A 16,943-nucleotide genomic window follows, 5' to 3' on the forward strand; every position below is an offset into this window, starting at 1 on the left:
ATACGCCAGCTGGGAGAGTGAGTTTCTTTAATGCTCAACAGTGTCCTCACAGATGTAACTTTTCTTTTTCATGATCTGGTACCCATCATGGGGCTCTGACTTTTAACCGACTTTGCTTTCTTCCATGCCATCAGCACTTGGCCATTTTCTTTCCTCTTTTCTTCTGTAAATATTGGATCAGTCTTGGGTCAGTCTTGTGCATTATGGCCTTCTGAAGTGCCTGCTTGATCATTCACAGAAGCTCTAGATAAGCGCCCATCTCAGTCTTAAACTTCGTCTTGGCTGGAATGACTAGGGTGTTTTGTTTTTATTCTCTTGCGGATATCATAGCACAAAGAAGCTTGGCTTGGGGTAGCAAAGATCTGAGTTTCATTGACGATTTCTGTGACCTTGAGCAGCTAACTTAATTTTCCTGAATCTCATTTTCCAATTTAAAAAGTCTTATAGGTAGTTACGAAAACGAGTATTCTGTTCCCTTTCTAGCACCTGGTGAGGACACAATGATTTCAGGTTCCCCGTTTCTTAAAGTCCCTCTCCCACCCTCCTTTTTTAAATTATGAATTCTCAGGCTTCATTTTATCACTTTGAACTTTACCATGCTTTGCATTTCTTTTTTCCAAATAGATGATCCCAATTCAAATAATATTTCTATAATTAAAAATCTTTAAGCTATTTCTAAATCTGAAGATGAAGTATACAATAAAAGGGACATTTTATTTAAAAAAAACAAATTGCTATTTATTATATATTCCCAACCCTAACCACCACTTGTCAATATTTTGGGGTTAAGCTATTGTTTACTCCTGTTTAAAAAAAAATAAGTTTGAGGAGGATTGACTAAAAGTTTGCTCTCAGTCAAAATGAAACAGCTGTGATCTACCAAGAGGGAATCTAATAGACGGTTAAGAGCAGAGATGCTAGTGCTGAATGAGTAGTGTCTAAATCCCGGTTCTATCGCTTTTTTGGTATGACCTTGGAAAAGTTACCTAACCACTGGGCCTCAGTTTCCTCATCTGTCAAGTGGGAATAAAAAATAGTAATTCATAGAATTATCATTAGCATGAAATGTGTGCATATATGTAATACACACACACCTAGAAGAGTCCTAGAATGTAGTAAGGACCATGTAAGTGTTAACTGTTTTCATCATCAGCATTATTCCTATTACTCTTTCTAGTTTACTATGCCCACTGTAATTGATAAAATAGTGTATTAAACAACATAGAAAGTTTATTTCTGGTTCACATAAAAATCCAAGCCGGTAGGTAGTCAGAGGGGAAGAGACCTCTCTGCTCTAGGATGTTGTCCAAAGACCCAGATTTCATCTCTTTCACTGATCTCCTATTACCTACGGCAGGGTCCAGTAAGCTTTATCTGTAAAGGGCTAATGGTAAATAGCTTAGTCTTTGTAGATCCTGTGTTTTTTGTTGCAGTTACTCTACTCTGCTGTTGCCATGATGATATATAAATGAATAGGTGTGGCTGTGTTGTTGAGCACCCTGACCCAGCAGGATGCTCTCATTGATATGATGAGTGCTGTCTTCGTGCTGCCACAGCCATTCCAGCCTCTGGGAACAGGAAAGGAAGAAGCAGAGGGCAACATCCTCCTTTTAAGGGAATCAGCTAAAACTTGCATACTTCAGTTGTCACTGATGTCCCATGGGTTAGAACGTAGCCACATGACCATCCCTGGCTACAAAGGAAGCTGCAGTGTGTGGCTTGATGGCCATAGTCACAGCTGAAAGCGGGGAGATTGTAGTACGGGAGCAGAAAGAAAGAATGGATATTGGGAGACAATTATGTCTCCTATAAGTTGGACTATAAATGTTATAGTGGAAATAAATATTTCCTTGGAGAAAAAAATAATGAGCAGTATGGTTCTTTATAGAGTATAATATATATAAAGCATGTTCTTATCCCTTTTGAAATTTGATATTTTCAACTATTCTCTAAAATAAGCGAGTCTTATTATTCTCAGTATCTGAGATAATATTAAACCTCAGAAAAGTTGAGTTTTCTCAAGGTCACATTGCTATTTGTTGAGTCATGGCTTCAGCTACAAACTTCATGTCCTTCCTGCTTCATCTAAACTTCTTTAAAAGCTTAAACTATTTTGTTGATTATTATTGGGAAGTTACCAGCCCCTGCTACTCTGTGATGAAACAGGAACAATCATGGACAGGAAAGATATTGGATGTTTTAGTTTTCTATTGCTGTTATAACAAATCACAACAATCTTAGTGGCTTCATTATACAAACTTGGCACCTTACTGTTCTGTAGGGCAGGAGTTCAATGCAGATCTCACTCAATTAAAATCAAGATGTTGCCTGGGCTGCATTCCTTTCTAAGCGCTCTACAGGAGAATCCCTTTACTTGCCTTTTTCATTTTCTAGATGTGGCCTGCATTCTTGACTTGCGATCCGTTTCTTCTATTTTCAAAGCTAGCAATGGCAGATGATTGAGACCTTCTCCTGTAACATCTTTCTCATCAATTCATATGGGAAAAGTTATGGACTTTTAAGAACTCATGTGAAAGATTGGGCCCATCAGATAATCCAGGATAAATTTACCATCTCAGGCCCATACCCTTAATCACATTCTCATAATTCCTTTGCCGTGCAAAATAGTATGGTCTTTCATGGGTTCCAGGGATTAAGGTGTATGCATATTTAAGGGCCATTATTCTCACCAATTTGGACAAACTTTTCTTTCCACCTTATTTTCTTCACATCTTAATAATTACGTCCTAAAAATTGATAAGATGAAGTATAATATTTGGTTCACATATTTTGAAAAATTCTGAAAGAACAGGTAGAGTAATAAGACAGTCATCATTAGGGTATGATATTAGCATAAAGAAACTAGAAAGGAAAAGAAAATCGGTAGCTTGATGTAGACTCAGATGTAGTTATAAACTTCAGCGTAACTTTATATTACCCATCACCAAACATTCATGAATCAAGGCTTTTCTTTGGCTGAAGTGTATTTTGCCTTATGAATATAAAACTTGTGTTTTTCTTGTGGATATCGGATCAAAAATAGAGTTGCAAAAAATACAACTGCAGGCCTATCTCTCATTTTTCCATCCAAACTGTGAACACTCTTTTTAGGCCGAAGCCAATTTTCCTGTTTCTGGGTACCTCCAAGCTCCTAGTCTATGCCCTCAGTCCCCAGCATGGCGCCAACTGCATGCTTTCTTCCTAAAATTGAAATTTCATATAAATCTCTCTGGTATATAGACTGTAACCCGTGCCTTCATGTTACATATATTTACTACACCAGGACCTGCAATCACAGCAAAAATCCTGATACTTATCATAGTGTAACAAATCTGGATTTTAGCTGTAAATTTGATAAAATAATAATTTTGGGTCACTGATTATAATACCAGTAATAAAACCTGTTTGAGCAGAACAACAAATACAAACATTTATCAACCCTTCAAGGGTGAGCATACAGGAGCACTGGATTTGGTATTTGTTCAGAGGATAAATCCCCAGACACCATCCAGATGAGCTAATTCACCACAAAGGAAAAGAAAAAAAAGGAAAATCTTAAAATGCCTTTCTCATAGGAACAGCTCAACATTCTTTTCTGTATTCTATTGGCCTGTAAATCCTCTACAGGAAAAAAAAATTACCTCAGGACGCTATAGTCATGAATTCTTCATCTGAAAGAATGCTTTCAGTTAGAATATCCTTGGCACCAGTTACTATTACCAGAAAATAGTTGATAACCAGATTCCTTTCAAATAAGGTAACAGAATAACATCCCAGTTTACAGCCTGTGATTTCTCAAGGATCTGTATTCACCTGAAGGTAACATTTGAATTCCTGTACTAGAAGTGTGTGGCACGTACAACTGTATAGTCCTAAAGGTCTAGATTCGAGGACTTAAAAATATGCAGAGCTGGAAATGATCTTAGACATTGTAGTCAAGTGTCCCTAAGCCCAGCCGTACCTCACAATCTATGTGGAAGAATTTAAAAAACATGGATTCCTGGGACCGACCAGAGAACCACTGAACCAGAATCTTTGGAAATGAGGCCAGTGGATTAAAATATGCAGCAAGGTCTGCAGATTACTGGTCAAAAACAGTTTCATCTACAACATTCCTGACAGTAGTTTATATGGTGTCTCTTTGTACATCTCCAGTGATGGGAACTCACTAGCTCCTGAAACAGCTGTTTGCATTTTCAGAACATACCAGTGCAGGATATTGTTTCTAGCATTCAGTATTCTGTCTTAATCTCTTCTATGTGCTCATTTATATCACAGAAGTTAGGAAGCTAAAACCTGCCTTCCCAAGATCTCCTTGCAACTAAGGATCCAGATTTGACATAGATTTCACCAAATGTCCCTTCTGTGAGATTTGAAGAGAGAATGGAAGAAGAGGCTCCTTATCTCTAGCTTCTGGTTGTATGTGTTAGCCAACAAGAATGTGATTTTTCCAACAGAAGTCTCCAAAGTTCATTTTCTAGTCTTTTGGCTGTCAGTAATTAGTGGGTTTAGGGGCATCTGACTGCAGTCTCTGGATTGCTGGTCTGGGTGTCAGTTATGCAGCTTGGCCGGTATTGATAGGCTGCTGTGCAGTGAGTGAATGCTGCACAGTGAGACGCAGGCCAGCATAACTCCAGTGGTGACCTCAGAGGTAGCAGCTTCTTTAGGGGGTCAGTTCTGTGCTGGTCTGGAGACTTTCCAAGAGGCTGACCTGGAGCCTGCTCCTTCAGCCTTCCAAAAGCAATGTCAGCACTTAATTTCTTGTGCTAAAGCCATTTCACTTTATAAGGAAACTAGAGCCCAGGGAGAGAACTGACTTGCTCAGAATTACACATCTTTATGGTAGAAGAGTTACGACCAGGATCCAAGCCTCCTCACTCCCATTCGAGTGCTTTTCTACTCAAGCCTGCATAGCTAAAGGAGAAAGAGTTCATGCGGGGCTCCAGTGTCACTTCATGGGTGTGAGTGGTGTGTATGTATGTTTCTGTAGACATGCCCGGAGCATTTGTATGTATCAGAAAATGGGAGGAAGTGAGTTTGAGTGTGTGTGAGTGCACATCATTGTCTATACCTTTTATAGGTCAGTTACCTTCTGATATCTTCCTTTAATATAAAAGCCTTGTGGTGATAGAGCATTCAGTCCTCAACATCTTAGTATTATAAATTTATCAGATTGATATTTTTCCTATGCAGATACCAGGGTAGCAAAGGGTGTTGGGGATGCAGCTGGGATTTGACTCAGAAGGGATGCAAGAAAGAAAAAGATCAAGGAAAGATAGAGCTCCCAGTTTTGACCTCTAGCATCTACTTCATTGCTTCCCTTGACCTGTTTCAGTCTTCTCCAAGGCAAAATTGATAGATGAAACCAATCCTGTAATTATCCCAGGTGCACCATAGTACTTTAATTTCAACAAAGGGTTAGTGCTCCTGGCAGGTAAGAAGAAATGTGTGCCTTAAGGTAGAGGAACATGGATTAATAAAAGAAAGGAAAAAAATCACAAAAAATGTTGGAAGAAAAATGGTTCAGTTAATACTCTTTGCAAACATTTGCCCAGTACACTTTCATGAAGTATGTTATATGCAGGATACTGTCAATAAAGATATCATATGAGCCCTTGTTCAATGCCTTGCAGAAATTGAAAGTTTCTGGTGGTTTTCTAAAATGTTTACTAACCCTAGACAAGAAAATCCGGCTGCCCAGCAAGAGCATTTCTAGGTGAACCCCTGATGACCCCTATTGATCACAGCTCTCCGTTCAGTTATTCAGTATAGAATTTGGCCTGAGATCAACAACAGAATACATCAGTGAATGATTTACCAAATATTTCTTCTACTTTTGTAAAAAATCAGGCAATTGTCTGCTCTCTATCTTTTCCTTTTCTAGTCCTCTGATTTTTAATGTTCCCTTTGAGTGGATCAATATACTAATTTGCAAGTTTTCTTAGTACCCTGATTTGTAGTTAAGGAACTAATAAAACACATTTATTGGGAACTTTGTGGTAGGATAGGCACTGAGGCTTCAACAGTGAACAGAGAGTACAATGCTTATGCTCAAAGTTTTGACCTTCTAAATGAGCAGTAATTAAGTACAATAAATTGTGATGTTACAACAAGGTAACCCAGCATGTCATGGATAGCTAAAGCCAGATGGAAGTCCTCCCAGAAACAGCGATAGAGTCACTGAAGCCAGACCTCATGTAGAGCAACCAGAACTCTTTTATATCCTTCTCACTTACTTTCCTTTTCAGTGTCCTTATTTCAGTGCTAGTTCTACCTTTCTCACTATCATCCTTTAAAGAAGACAGTAGTGAGGTAACAAGTGAGAAGTTTTGATTATTTTTTCTTATCATCTAACCCTGCACTATCTTAATCAGTGGCCTATCAAATTTTTATCTCCTTGCTCTGAATATAGTTTACCTCTCCCCACATCCCTTTTTTTTGTTGCTTTAAGCATTTTTACAATAATTGCTCATTAGGGAATCTGTTTTCCTTGACTCTTGCTACTGGTCTGAGCCATTCCTTTATAGTTGGGTGTTCTACAGATATTTTTTGAATATCAGTCATGTAGGGTCAGTCACTGTTCTAGGAACCACCAAGGAAGTAGCAGTGAACAAAACCAAGTCCCTGCCCTCCAGGAGCTGACCTATGGGGATAAAAGGTAAAAACAAAGTAAAAAATAAAAATATTACATGTTAGATGATATGATAGGAAGTGCTATGGAGATAAGCATGAGGGGAAGACTGAGTGTCAAGGGTGGAGGTGGCAATTTTAAAAAGAGAGCCAGGGAAGCTGACATTGGTTAGGTGACATTTGAGAATGACCTCAAGGAGGTGAAGTATTTTACTCACTCTCATTTTTATCCTTGTTTCTATGCTCTTTCTTTCATTGTTTATACCTAAACTAAAAAACAATTAAAAATCATTGTTTATTACAAAACCTTATTATAGAAAACAATAGAAAATACATACAAAGGAAAATTGGAAATACTTATATTCCCCTCCTATACCTAGGTGTGTGTGTGTGTGCATGTATGTGTCTGTGTGCACAGACATAAAAATGGGATCAAAATGTACTTCCCCTTTGGAACCTGTGCTTTTCACTGACATTATGCCATGGACATTTGTAACAACATTTTGAATAAGTAAATAATCCTCTATTGTTGGGCATTTAAAAATAACTCAGAGGAACAATCTTGTAACTAAATCTTTGAATATATCCATCACTAAACATTTTCCTACCAGAAAGTTTTAGAATTGTTGAGACAAGTATATACAGTTGGCCCTTGAATAACATGGGTTCAAACTGTGTGGGTCCACTTATATGCGGATGTTTTTCAATAATACTACGGTACTACATGATCTGCAGTTGTTTGAATTTACTGTTGGGGAACAACATATCTAGGAACTTTGGAGACGGATGTTCTGACTAAGTTATACACGGATTTAAAAAAATTTTTTCTTTTCCAGTATGGTTTATTGCAGTATATTGAATATAGTTCCGTGTGCTATACAGTAGGACCTTGTTTATCCATTCTATAGATAATAGTTTGCATCTGCTCATCCCCAACTTCCACTCCATCCCTCCCCCACCCCCCTCCCCCTTGGCAACCACAAGTCTGTTCTCTATGTCTGTGAGTCTGAACTTATCTATGAAACAAACATTTGTGTCGTATTTAATGTTCCACATATGAGTGATATAATGGTATTTGTCTTTCTCTGACTGACTTCACTTAGTATGATAATCTCTAGGTCCATCCAAGTAGGTGCAAATGGCATTATTTCATTCTTTTTTATGGCTGAGTAGTATTCCATTGTATATATGTACCACATCTTCTTTACCCATTCATCTATCAATGGTCATTTTGGATAAAGAAGTTATACACAGACTTTTGACTACACAGAATGGAGGTGCTCCCAACGTCCACATTGTTCAAGCGTCAATTGTATTTTAGCCTCTGATACATACTTTTTAAATTGCTCTCCCTGAGATGAAAGAGCCCAAAGTTGGAGGATGGTGCTCAGACGTAGTTTCCGAGAAACATCAACCTGTGGGGCTAGAGCTGCTATGGCCATATGGACTCCACTTCAAAGTGAAGGTGAGCCTTTAGGTGGGACAGGCAGCTGGAGGTTAAGGACACACTGTACATAGCTAAGGAGGCTCAGGCAAATACCTGGAGTTAGGGAAAGACCAGCAGTTCCTTTAGTCATGTCCTTTGTCTTCTTGTGGTCAGCGAGGCACACCTGCCTTCATGAGGGCATTTTCCAAGATTTTAGGATATAGAAATAATAATCTTTGTAGCCGATTTACATACTTATAGATGCATATTCCCGAAGGCCAAAACCTCCCTGTTCAATCACCTCACTTAAATCGTTAAGCCAATATAATTTCGAATATACTTAGCTTTATGATGTCTTTTAAAAGAAAATGATTTATTATTCTGAAATGCCTTTGCCATAAAGATGTGAGTAGACTGAAAGTCTTTAAGCCTCAAGAAGGACTTATTTAGAAAGTCTATAATAAGTAGTTCATATGGTTCTTGAAACTGCAAACCAAATATCCTGAAAAAGTGCCTTTCAGTAAAATAGTGTATGTCTCTTTTCTACTATCTTGCTGCCCAGTGAACAGAAAAAGGATGAGGCCTCAGTGCAGAGAATTTGCTGTCATGGTCACTACAGATGGATTTCTATTTGTGAGGACCTGACAAAGGAGGTCCTTTGTCAGTGAGGACTGACAAAGCAATATAAATGTCTTAAAAATGGCCTTCTGTAAGTGCCTTGAACAGGCACTTGCTAACAAAACCTAACTTCTAAGGGGTTTGGGGAATATAAATAAACTAATGTGTGTGAAGTGCCTAGCACATGGAAATACTCAAATATATTGGTTGTTATTACCATTGTTATGATGAAGTTGTCATTATTAAGATATGAATGTGAGCCAGTGTCAGCGATGATGTCTAAATTCAGCACAGACTCTTCTGATGACTCTTTTGTAATTATTTTTTCCCCTCTTGAATTTCCATCTCCTCGATAAGAAAATATGAGGGGTGGTCAAGATGGCCTCTGAAACACCTCCCAGCTTCAAATGTTGTCTTCCGTCAGCTCTACAATGTAAGAAATGTTTTATGGTGTTTTACATTCACTTTTTTAGATAAGCTTTATGTCATTTTAATTTGGGCCTGTTGGAGGTGAGTGATCCCTCTGTATTACTCTGTATTATTTATTTCTTCTTGACTGTGTATGTGCGTGTATTCATCGCCTGCTTCAGAGAGAAAGGGATGGAGTTATCTATAACCAACCACAAAATACCAATTTTCATCATAAAATATTGTGTGAAGAAGCTGCCATCTTGGATACAACAACTCCATGTTTTTTTCAGGAAATTAAAAAGACAAAAGATTTGGATGCAAAGTAGTAGGTAGCAAAGTTTGTGTGGAAGGTGAGACAGGGGCACTGAGAACAAGCGTTTTGAGCCCAAGGAGTTTTGTTTCAAGCTCCGATCCTTCTTCATCTAACAGTTCCCATTCCTGTAGCCTTGAGGAGTTTTAACCATCAGCTTCAGGAAGGCATAGGGTGTCTTGGTCATGATCTTTGAGGTGAGTGGGAGAATTTGAAACAAATGTTTTAGTGGAAAGTACTCCTTTGAGTTTTTTTTTATCAGCACAGAGTTGTTTGTCTTTGTTTTACTTTTTTTTAAACGAGTGTGTGTGTGTGAATATATATATGAAAAGTACTATCTTCATTTTTCCTCCTTTCTCTGTATTTCATCAACAAATGTATTGTTTTTAACCTGTGCATAGTCAACTCTATCAATTCCAAATTAGAAGAAATCCAAATAATAATGTTTTCAGGTTTCTGGGTTAATATGAAGAAAATTAGTACAAACTGTATATCTTGATTTGCATAGAGAACCTCCAAAATATTCTACCATTCTCTAGTTTCTTCCTGAAATTTACTTCCTTAGGTAACAAAAACTTTTAGACTTTTCTAACGTCTGACTCTGAATGCAGATCACCGGGGTTCAAACAGACACCACTTGGTAGATTTAAAATTTGGGATAAGTCACTTTTCTGTGCCTATTTCCTCATCTGTAAAATATGTGTCATTGTAGGGAATCACTGCATAGGGAACATGGTAAACACTTAATAAATGTTAGTTATTACTGTTACTTTATGCACAAGAGCAATCTTAACTGTATCTGAAGGTCCTGTTCTCCCATCAGGGACTATAAGTTTGCATTCTCATTTAACCACATGGCATATTAAATACAACCACTATCTTAGACAATAGCTCCATGTTTTTTTATATTATTTAAAATACCTAAGTATTTAATGAGAGTATGCTGCTCAAAAATCTTAGTACAATGTTCATTAAATATTTACCCATTTAAAAAATTTGATCTCATTTGCATCTACGAGGTTCAAATAAAGATGTTTCTAAGAACAATTATTTGAAATATGTATATTAGTAGATTAAAAATATAAAATTATAGCAGAATAAAATGTTCTTATGTGATTGAGTTTTGTCTGAAACCACCTTGAGAGCTCCCTAAATGTACTTTTACTCCAATTACCTTCCTTACTGCCAGGGTTTCTAACTGACAACTCCAATCAATGTGTCTTGTAGCAGAATAATAAATGCCCCCCCACCTCCCGAAAGATGTCCATGTCCTAATCCCCAGGACCCATGAATATGTTACCTTACATGGAAAAAGGGGCTTTGCTGATTAAGAGCCTTGAGATGGGGAGATTATTTTGGACTATCTGGGTGGGCCAGTGTTATCACAAGGGTCCATAACAGGGAGGTAGGAGGATCAGAGTCCTAGAGAGAGTGGGTGATGCTATGCTGCCGGCTTTAAAGATGGAGGAAGGGCTCTATGAGCTAAGGTATGTAAGGGACCTAAGCAGCTGGATAAAAGAATGGAATGGATTTCCCCTTAGAGCATCCAGAAGGAAAGCAGCTCTACAAATACCTTGATTTTAGGACTTTTGACTTCAAGAGATGCAAGATAATAAATTAGTGTTGTTTTAAGCCCTGAAGATTCTTACAGCAATGGAAACTAACGCAATGTCGAGTAGCTTCGTTCACCTGTATGGAAAAGGACGTTCTAGAGGATCCCTAAGTATCATGAAGAACATAATCTTATGGTCAATAATTGCATTTTGTGGGCCATTGAATGCCTCAAGAGATTTTGTTCTTAAAATTGCAACCTTTCCATCTTCTCTAGGGCAGTTTTATGAAGCTATTTATATTTTGGATCATAGGGCATGTTTAAAAGTCTTTCTCACCAAAGGATAAAATGCATATTTTATGGTCTAAAGTGTCGCTCTTTTCCTATAACACTGAAGTGAAAATTTGCATCTCCTAGAAGTAATGTATTTTCATTAATCTCCAGAAATGAGATCATACCCTAAAGGATACTTTGACTTTTGAAAGGAACAAAAGTGGTGAAGTATAGGAGTTGGTTTCTTGTGGACCATTCCTTTTGGATTTTCTCACTGGGCTCATGCCTTCTTCATTGCCTGGGGATAAATGAACCACCCATTTTGTTGACCAGGGCAGAATAGGGCATCAGATTGTAGTCCCTGAAACACATCCTTGAATGATGGCTTTTGCACTAGAAATTCAGCTCTGTGACACTGTGGCCCAGTCACCACCTGTATCCAGGTACTGGTCTACCTAGATATGCAGAGAGTTTTAATTAAATGCATGGTATTTACCATTCTGCCTTAGTTTCCTGTCTGATGGTTTAAAAAAAAAAGCCATATGCAAGCTAGTTAGAACTGAAGTTACTGAAGAAGAAAAACTGGAGATGTATCCCTCCTTTCCTGTTAATTTTCATTATTCCTCCTTCAATCCTTAAATCTCCTAACACAAGTCCTTTTTCTTCTTTATCTCACCTTTGATCTCACATTGTCAACATAAACATGGAGATTTTTCTATCTCAGTCTCTGTTCAGGGTTGCAAGTTTACATGCTTACAGGGGTCCAGTGGGCAGCACAAATAAGTGAGTCAGGCAGTGGCCACTGAGTGGTGGAGATTATGGTGAACTGAAGCCCATATGCCCTCTCAAAGGGGTTAGCTGCTCCCCAGTTAATTTTTGGCATGTTGAAGCATAGGAGTAGTGTTGCCAGTTGTTCTGACTTTTTAAAAAAAAGAAGCCAGAAACCTTTATTTAATGTCACCCAATTTTTATACTCTGTGGATCGGACCTAACTTCCCTAGAATGGATTCAGGCTGTGGAAGGATAAGACCTTTGTTTATAATATTTCTATTTTATTTTAATTATAGAAATGCAGAGTTTTCTGTGTTATTTTCTCTTCCTGGGACCTCATTTATTAACTCTCGAAGGATTAGAGTATGCAGTGGCAGTCCCTAGGAATGTCATTTAAAGAGAATCTAAGAGCATCAAGAAAGGAGTCTTTGAAAAAACTGCAGCTAAACTGAGGTCTGAGGGATAGATAGAAACTGGTTGAGTTGAGTAAAATGGGGGGAGGTATATACGTGAGATGTAGGAGAGTTCTAAGAGCAAATAGTAAAACAAAGTCACAGAAAAGAGGGTACTATACTTGAGAAGGAGCCAAAGATATTCAGTGTGGCTGGAATTTAGTGTGAGAAAAAGGGAATCATAAGAAGTGACCCTGCCCTGGTAGGTAGGTGCCAAAATGGGGGGAAACCTCCTGTGCTGTAATGGAATTTAGCTTTAACCTGAGGCGATAAGGGACCCATCCAGTTCTCTCCTGAAGCTACCATTCTTCTCCATCCCAGCAATGCTTCTCTAATTTATTTGTTTGTCTCAAGGTTACCCAATTCTTGTGTAATGGTGAGCAAAGAGACGACTGGGGCTTGGGGTGGAAGGCAACCTGAGAAAGCTCATTTGTTGGGCCAGGGATTTCCCTGGAGCTAGGGACTCAGTCACTGGACCAAATTAAGTTGGTCTGGAGGCCCTGTTGCATGAAATGTAGAAGAGCTCTTCCTTGGAGCAAAAACTGATTGAGGCATATTAGTTTTCATGGCGTTTCCAATGGCCGTTAGAGTATCAACACAAGGAATGTGAACTCTCTGATGGTATCTGTGGTTTTGGACTTATGCTTGGTGTGGCTCAAAGAAGAGACCATGTAGACATTAACTATGGGCATTGCGAGGGGGCTGACATATTGAAACTTTTCTGACCTATTTCCTAAGGCAAAGGAAAATGGCTTCAAGCCTTTGTAGTAACCAGACATCTAGGGAAAAAGATGAAGGAACTAGCAAATGAGAAGACCATCTGAAATATGGAAAACCAAGTCAAGCAGCAGTCTGGTCATGTAGAAGTAGGTCATTCTATTAACAAAATACATAATTTTATGTTATTTCACTGGTTCAAGATGTGTTATGCATAATAATATCCTAATGGCTATTTTCTGGGCTGTAATCTAATCATTTTCCTAGACTGAAATTGTTAGAAAAATGATGACACCAAGTGACAAAGGTATTGCCTTTATCATTGAACAAGCCAGCTAACTGCTCTTTTTCATAAATGAGAAACATTGGGTGTAAATTAGTTTGAAATTAGCATAATTTGCTGTGTTTTTATCTTCAGTATGCAGGAAATAGTATACCAAGCTCCATTATGAGTTGCAGAATGATTTCATTAGCATAACTGAAGCAGATGCTATTTCTTGAGATAATACATAAATGTGTGTGCTACTACCATTTTTGGATTTTTCTTGTGTTGCACTGTTTGTAAACAGACACCTTAACAATGAAGTCCAGAAGCATACAGTCAACAGAATAAAAGAAATTAAAAAATTGCAGCCAAGTTAGACTTTCCTTGGGAAGCACCAGGTCGGAAAATTAGTCATTTTTCTTGGCAAATTAGCACGATATAATTGGAATAAATTGTTTACTTGAATATCTTAGCACAGTGACTACATACCTGTAAATATCTAGACTTTATCCCACTACTATATACATACTTATGTACATATTTTCTTTACATATGAAAAGGTACATATTCCTCTAAATAAAATGGCATGGAGTCCTCTGTCCTAAATTATATTCAAACTTATCTTTAGGTACTTATGTGTCTAAATCTGATACCTTACCCTAACTTTCAATGTCTTTTTTTTTTTTTTTTTTGCGGTACGCGGGCCTCTCACTGTTGTGGCCGCTCCCGTTGAGGAGCACAGGCTCCGGACGTGCAGGCTCAGCGGCCATGGTTCACTGGCCCAGCCGCTCCGCGGCGTGTGGGAACTTCCCGGACCGGGGCACAAACCCGTGTCCTTTGCATCGGCAGGCGGACTCTCAACCACTGCGCCACCAGGGAAGCCCCTCAATGTCTTTTATAAATTACTCCTCTCATCATATATAAAGCTAAGTAGCCTTGGGACTTCCCTGGTGATGCAGTGGTTAAGAATCTGCCTGCCAATGCAGGGGGACATGGGTTTGATCCCTGGTCCGGGAAGACCCCCACATGCCGTGGAACAACTTAAGCCCGTGCGCCACAGCTACTGAGCCTGTGCTCTAGAGCCCGTGAGCCACAACTACTGAGCCTGCTCTCTAGAGTCCCTGAGCCACAACTACTGACGTCCGCGTGCCCCGCAACAAGAGAAGCCACTGCAATGAGAAGACCACGCACTGCAACAAAGAGTAGCCCCCCGCTAGGTGCAACTATAGAAAGCCCATGTGCAGCAACGAAGACCCAATGCAGCCAAAAATAAAAAATTAACTAAAAAACAAAACTATATAGCCTTCTCACTTATTTCCAGAAAAATATCATTGAAAAAAGTAAATTGGTCACCTCAAATTAATCCCACAATGATTTGCGTATTTATAATGTTTGTAGCTTAGTTCACAATTTTTAATAACTACTGATTTTGAGCACTTTTGTGTCAACCATTATATGCACATTATCTCATCACAACAACCCTAAAAAAATAGGTGGTATTTCCCATTTTATGAATGGAAAAAGTGCGACTTAAAAGTGTGCTGAAGGTCACATAGCTAATAAATACCACTGCCAGAGTTTGAGCTAATGTTGACCTCACACCCAAACTTGGACTTTTAACCTCAAATGCTACATAATCTCAGCTAGAAGTTCCCTAGTCTTTCCCCACCTTTGGGAATCCCCCTTTTAAGGCTCCACACAAGCCCCAGTATCTTCCAGATGCTTTCCTCTGTAAAGTCAATAGACATGATGCCTTCCTGAGTGTCAAGAACAGTGGACCTCAAACTTGACCTCATGGTGCACGACCTTGGAGGTTCTGACACCCTTTGTTAACACTAGGGAGTATTACTATGTTTAATTACATGATAGCAATTAGAAGCACATTTGTAAGTATAAAATATGATTCTATTAATTGCAGTATGAATATAGGTCTCCTTATCAAACAAAAAACCTCAGCAAACTGACGACATAGATTTAAGAAATCAGACTTCTAAATATTCCCATTACAATCTGAGTCTTGTTTTTTTTTTTTTTTCTTTTTGCTGTACGTGGGCCTCTCACTGTTGTGGCCTCTCCCGTTGTGGAGCACAGGCTCCGGACGTGCAGTCTCAGCGGCCATGGCTCACAGGCCCAGCCGCTCCGCGGCATGTGGGATCTTCCCGGACGGGGGCAGGAACCCATGTCCCCTGCATCGGCAGGTGGACTCCCAAGCACTGCGCCACCAGGGAAGCCCTCTGAGTCTTGTTTTACTGTGGTATTTGTTAGCATATTCAAGCAAGCTGTTAAAAGCAAGAACATATGTTTTGAAAATGTATTGGAGAAAAAACTAAATTTGAGAATTTTACGAGCTTATTTTCATTCCTTTGACTTGGGACAAATCCACCATATGGTATTTTTTTTAATACGCTGCCTTAGCGTTGCGCAGAGTACCCTGGAGAACCAAATGAGAAATTCACTGGCATATTATGTGAATTATCTGAGACAGTGATTGTAAGGCCGTTATAAGTAGAATTCTTGCATTGATAGCTTTTGTTTTTATGTCTGTAGCATATGTATATGTCATTTTTCTATGAGGCTATCTTTTACTTTCAGTACTGCTTTTGCTTTCAGTTTTCTTTAAAATCTACATTCAGTGAAATGCACAAATTTAATGTGTACAACTGAATGAGTTTTCTCAAATACATACACCAGTGTAACTGCTAGCCATATCAAGAGGTAGAATATTTTTGTCATGCCAGAGAATTCCTTCTCAGTCAATGACTCCTGCCCCCAGAGGCTACCCTTTTCTGATCTTTTTTTCAATGTAGATTAACTTTGTACTAGACTTTCACATAAACAGGATCGTACAATACGTGTGCTCTTTAGTGTCTGGCTTTTTCTGCTCTGTGATTCCTCCATGTTGTTGTATCAGTATTGCATTTTTTTTTTTATTGTGGAGTAGCGTTCCTTTTACAAAAACACTGCAATTTGTTAATCCATTTTCCTACTGGTGGGTATCTGTGTTAATGAAGGAAGTCGTCTAGAGGACGTGACTGCTAGTTGATCTGCAAGCTGGACCTGGGCGATCAGAGGTCCTTCGTTGCCTCTCCAGTCCCTGAAGGTACTCTCTGCCTGCCAGTCCCATGGTGGGAGCTGTTTTCAGAGACACAGACTTGAGAGAGCAATGTGTTGTTGAGACCAATGGGACTGAATACATGATTAAACATGGTTAAGGGGTCTATATAAACTTTTAAGATTCTGGTTGTCAGGTGTGAAGTTCTACTTATCTTGCAGCCGCCCGACACAAACCTGGTACTTACTTTCCTTGCTTATTAAAATTGTCACCTACCAACCTGGAGGGGCTGCCTCTTTCTGTGATCATTCCTTGCCCTCTGTATACGGGGGCCAATTTGCAAACCAGGTGTTGTTTACAAGGTTTTTTTTGCATTATGAATATACGCTACGAACAGTCTGGAACAAGTCTTTTCATGGACATGTGTTTTCATTCTTCTTGGAAAACAGGGATGGTATATGTTTAA

Source organism: Tursiops truncatus, chromosome 16, assembly GCF_011762595.2.
Source record: "Tursiops truncatus isolate mTurTru1 chromosome 16, mTurTru1.mat.Y, whole genome shotgun sequence".
Classification (NCBI taxonomy): Eukaryota; Metazoa; Chordata; class Mammalia; order Artiodactyla; family Delphinidae; genus Tursiops; species Tursiops truncatus.